Here is a 6,002-nt window from a genome sequence, read left to right as displayed (position 1 = left end):
GTGTTTGCTGTAGTATTGTAGTAAACTGCATTTGCTGTTACCACCAGTAATCACAGGGTTGCCAAATCAACCAGTGCTGAAATCTTAAGGATTATACCATTAAGATGCTTAAACTAGATCTTAATACTGGCCCTTCAACAAGACAGCATGCTCAACAGGAGGTAAAAATGCTGGACATATGGTATAGATAAATAGCATGGTAAGGGTAGTAATGCAGGAAACAACGTTACCCAAGAGTATATACAGCACAGATAATGTGAGCCTGGGACCCAAAGAAATAGTAGTCAGGGGAATATTGAAATTAAGCATCCAGGGCTGAAACCTGTGGAGGGCCCTTTTTCCTTCCTCTGATACTTTATTAGGTATCATTTTGAATGTGGGACCTGTAATTGAGTATTTTTCCACATTTGACTTTAGTAAAGGATCTGAGGATTCCTTCCACCACGTTGTGTAGTTTGTTCTCAGGTATCTTGTAAACCAGATCTTGAGCTGAAGGAGGCTTCCTGAATAGATAACACTAACCTGACTTAACTAACAAACTAACAAAGTAATTTATCAGCAATGAGCGCATGCATGTATTTGACTGACCAGTGCAGTGCGTTGTTAGATGACGTTGCACTGTGTTGCAGCTGTTTTCCACACAACATCGCTGTGCCAATCCAGTGGTCTCAATGAATCCTAAACATAGCCTTAGGCCTAGCTACTGGGGGGGTTAAAGGCCGTGTTGCTAACTTCAAAAAAGCACCTAACAGCAAATCAAGCGACTTTTTGCACAAGCCTAAGCTACTATCCGTACCATATTTTCACTATCATTTTGCAGTTTTATCTGTGATCACAAGGAACCATCAGCTCCTTCAAAGGAAAACAACTCTATTATTAACACAAGTTTCAATTTAAATCTGTGGAATGCAAACAAATGACTTAACAACATTTCTGCAGAATCTGACCACCCTGAGTATTTGACAGTATGGTTTTATGAAGCTAAAAACAGTCATAAATATTGTCCAACCATGTTGTGTGCTGAGAAAACAAATGAAAGGAACCTGATCATACCAGTTCCATACTGATATCTCTCACACTCAGCCAGTGAGAGGAGAGAGTTTATTAAGTAGCCTTGCACAAAAAATTGCATTCATCTAGTTTAATGGCAGACTTTAGGACACTTCTTGTGAGTCAATTACTTAAAGAAACTTGCGGTATAAGTATTTCATTGATGTGGATAAAGCCAAAGATGTGATGTAGTTTGAGGCTGTAAAGTTTTAATCTAAATTGAATGTAGAATTTTCTGGCATATAAATGGTTGCCTTTTAACTGTATATGGATAAATATTGGTATACATCAACCCAGTATCACTCAAAAAAATATTGGTATCAGTGTCAATTTTAAAGATTTTATAAATTGTCTGAATTCCAGGCTCCATGTGTGTCCAATTTCACCATATTTTGTGGTCCACCTTTAGTTGCACTATGATCTTTACTTTTTGGCATAAAAAAAAACAATCTTTTTGGCCGGAACGCAACTGACTGATTGACTGAGTGAGTCAATCAGTCAGTCTACCGCCATATAAGGGCTCTGATTTTGTGTCGACGCATGGTGTGGAACACGGTGTCGCAACGGCAAACTAGTAATTTCCTGCAGAACACTGCAATCTTGGTGCCAAGAATGAGTGTGTTTTGTGTGGTCCACTATTTGCCTGCTCAAAGCACAGCAGCTGCTCAGTGCACTTTTGTTCCATTAAATTTTGGCCATTTTATTTGCTGAAGGCTTAAGGCTGAAGGCACATCCATTTAAACCTCCCTATAATCACGCAAACCCTTGTTTGTCTTTCCACTTTTATTGTATGTTTTTCAACCAGCTGACATGATCACACAAGGAAAAAAAGTTTTATTCTGATTAAGGCATTACTGCCAGTGGGACAGAATAAAGATTAACGAGAATTCAGACCAGCTCTGTAATTCTAGTAGGTAGTAGGTGACCGTACTGATGGCCTTTCCTTTAGTCATCTGACTTTTTACAGCCATCTGAAGGCAGCAGGTATTAATTCCATCTGCAGTCTCCGACTGGAGTGATGTTGCACACTGTCAAGCCACAATTACGCACTCATTAAATTTTTTGCAACCAGACCAGACTGTTGCAAGATAACCACAGAGATCTTTGAGCTCATGTTTACATTAAACTTGTCGTTTTTATTTATTCCACCATTTTACTGCAATCAACAGCCTTGTTGGAGGCCGACACTGAAAATAGTTCACACAGTTCCATGAAAAAACCTAGATCAATTAAAACTTCTGATCTCCATTCCTGCCAGTCCTCCCCCCGGTGTCTCCATCCAAAAGGCCAGGTAACCGGGCCAATGACTGTACACATCATCAAGAGTCGGGCCAAAATATGCTTGGAGCTCTGCATTTTTAATTAGAATACAGATAGACATGTGTCTGTGATGACTGTTTGTGTTGAATTTTATCAGTGTGTTTTCTCTGAGAAAAACTCTCCACAGGATTCCCAAACTGTCCGTGCGTCATGATGGGAAGAGTCCCGTGTTTAAAGGAGATGAAAGTAGTGAATGTGATTGTTTGTGATTGTCACAACATCTAACGCACCCTACTATAAAGTATGTTAATGTATTCCTTCTATTTTTTTCTTTCTGTTCAGTTTTTTCCAGCCAGATATCTTTCTCAGGAGTTGGTGGAGCCCAAAGCTAAAAAGAGAGTGAATATTGGACTAACATTCATCAGGTGAACAGAAGCAAGACTCCAAATTAATGTTGATGTTGCTCTGTGTCTGTTGGATGTTGATTACTGCTACAGTTAACTAATAGGTTTGCCATATCAACTTAAAAATTGTTAATATTTCAGTGTTGTGTTTAAAAGTTGTTGCACTGCTCCCACGGGGACTGCAGCACACACTGTGAGTTAAGGGTCTAATTTTTCCAATGTCTGCTTGATACATTAATGTATTACACAACAGTGCAAACAGAAAGTATCTGGGAAGCGTGCAAGTCATAACCCTTGTGACAAAAATAAACCAGGCTAAAACATACCTTTTCCTGACAGTAGCAGTAGCAGTAGCAAATATCTATCCAATTCAGGGCCTGTCCTGTCTCATGATTTTATGTTGGCTGTCTTCCCTGTACTGAAAGTCTCCCACCTGCATCTTGCTGCACTCTGCCTGGCTGAAAAAGTAGAAGTATGAAGGATTATTCCTTTGAACTGAATGTAAACATATCAAATTTGCTGTATTGAGGAAAAATATCTAAACAATCAGTTCTATGGTAATCTTCAAAATATTCACCATTAACTGACACTGACACACTCCAGTGACAATGCAGAGCCCTGTATTTTCCTGCCTCGATATGCCGTCTCAAACTTCTCAAACTTACTGCAGATCTTGCACAGAGAACCCTACACCTTGACTAACAGAAAGGAAAAGATAATAATTTGATAACTAAAAAGCAGAACAGAATTAAAAGGCTTGGGTATTATGTTACATGGTTAATTGTAAATATGTAAATTGAATAAATATTTCTGTGAAAGCTTTACTTGCAAAAAGGAGTTATTAAAATCTGCTCTCACTCTAACTTGTCATCGTTACAAGCGTTGACCGAGGTGATTAGTCAGACAACTTATACCGATTTGACATGATAAATCACAGTGCAATTTGTGCAGTTCGTTTACTTTCTACTGCTACCTCTTGACACTCAGGAAAAAAAGACTCTTGAAGTAATTTTCTGATGCATAAGTACAATTTCCACACACATCTGCACGTATCTATAATTATGCGTGCAATATCATAACTGATCTCAGAACGGAGGAACCTGAGTCAAGGGTAGCTTGACAAGCACACTTGTGGCTATAGCTAATCACTCATCAAAGATCCCAGGATTATCCACAATGTACATGCGAAAACATACACAAAATGCTGTTCCCCTCCACTTGACAAGCCCCATCCTTTGCCAATGGGACACGGCCGTACCCATGAAAATGACAAAATGAGAGATGCAGCAGCTGGTAGTCAACCTAGCTTCCAGAGTAGCCCACAGGAGGGCAGTAAATTACAAGATGTATGCAAACAGGCAATATCAGATCCTTTATGGGACAGAATGCTGTTCTGAGATGAGCGTGACTCATGATGAGAATCAAAGATGAGTCAAATGGAGCTGTCTAATTTATATTTGGTTTTAAATTAGCCACAAGTTAGCCATTGTGGGTTCACATGCAATTTTATATCAATCAATCCAAACATTTTAATCTACTCACAAAAATTCAGACCAAACAAACGAGACATTCTGTTTGACCAATTAAAAGAATAAGTGGGTGTGTTTTTCTGTGTTCCTATGTGTAATATTTTAGAGAGTTAGCTTATGTTTTACACCTTTACATGGAGGAGTAGAGTTAGGACTGTAATTCAGGACAGGAGTTATGCATGCAGCAGTAAAGGCTAAAGTTAAGGTTAAATGAGAGAGAATGAATGATAAATGGCAAGGTTAAAGGCAGAAAAGGAGAAAGACCTTTGCAAAAATATAATCATTATGTCCCGTCAAATTACAGACAGTGAGGGTGGTATTGCACAATGCCACTCACACAACTATCATCACTTTGTAGACATAAAGTAACAATTCACAGTTCCCTTGAGGCCTCTGTCTGAGATTAAAGCAGCTTTCAACATCTTTCTTAGCAAGTCTTAACATACCACTACTTTCAGTTTACACAAAGGACTTAACAACATTTCTGCAGAATCTGACAGCGTGGTTTTATGAAGCTGTGCATACATGTTGCGTGCTGAGAAAACAAATGACAGGAACCTGACCATACCAGTTCCACACTGATATCTCTCACACTCAGCTAGTTACAGTAGATAGTTCATTAAGTAGCCTTGCGCAAAAAATTGCATTAATCTAGTTTCATTGCAGACTTTAGGATACTTCTTATGAGTCAATTACTTAAAGAAACACAACTTAGGCCTTGCTACTGAAGAGTTAACATCACTTGGTATCAAAGTTCTCCTCCTTCCATCCATCCATCCATCCATTTTCAGCTGCTTATCCAGAGTCGGGCCCTGGTAGCAACAGGTTAGGGGAGGTAATCCAGACGTTCCTCACCCCAGCAATGTTTTCCAGCTCCGGCTGGGGGACCCTGAGGCACTCCTAGGCCAGATGATATATATAGTCTTTCTAGCATGTTCTGGGTCTACCATTAAGTCTCCTACCAGCTGGACCTGCCCAGAAAACCTCCAATGGACAGCGGCACCTCAACTGTCTCCTTTGTAACTAGGAGTGTAATCAATGGAAGAAAATCTTGGTCAACTGAAATCATTCAACCAATCAATTGGTAGCAGAGAAACAAACAAACTGCAAATTACCTCTAGATTCACTAAATCTGCCACAGTGCACTGAGCACACTCTTTGTGTTAACCTTATTAGCCTAAATGAATTATAAACAAAGCATATTAAATAATTTTAACCTAATTATTATCTCCGCTAAGGAGGTTATGGGATCATCTGTGTCTGTTTGTTTGTTGGTTTGTTTGTTCTTTGTCAGCAGGACTGTGCAAAAACTACTGAACCAATTTGCACTGAATTTGGTGGAGGGATTGGGCATTGGCTAGGGAAGAACCCATTACATTTTGTGGCAGATCTGGATCATTTACTATGAATTTGAATTTTTTCCTATTAAGTATGTTGTTTGACATTGGCCTTGGCAGAAGTCTACCATCTACTGAATGCATTTTCTAGTTTTATACCCCCCCCCCACCACCATACTCCTCAACTCCCCATATTCATATGATTTCTGAAAACGGAACTATATGAACTTGTGATCGCAGCACAAGAACTATTCAGGAATATATACTCAAAGCCTAAAGCCTTAAACCGAAACATTCTTCACCTATACTCATCTATTCTCTGTTTACATGTTTTCCTTGTCAAAAAGTATGTCTGCTGCTCTTTAATTGCTTTGTTAATCACTTGTATTTAAGGGACACTTCCCTAGCTCCAGGGTGGTAAA

The sequence above is a fragment of the Xiphias gladius genome, chromosome 19 (genome assembly GCF_016859285.1).
Source record: "Xiphias gladius isolate SHS-SW01 ecotype Sanya breed wild chromosome 19, ASM1685928v1, whole genome shotgun sequence".
NCBI classification, from domain to species: Eukaryota; Metazoa; Chordata; class Actinopteri; order Istiophoriformes; family Xiphiidae; genus Xiphias; species Xiphias gladius.
Note: the sequence above shows the minus strand (reverse complement) of the source record.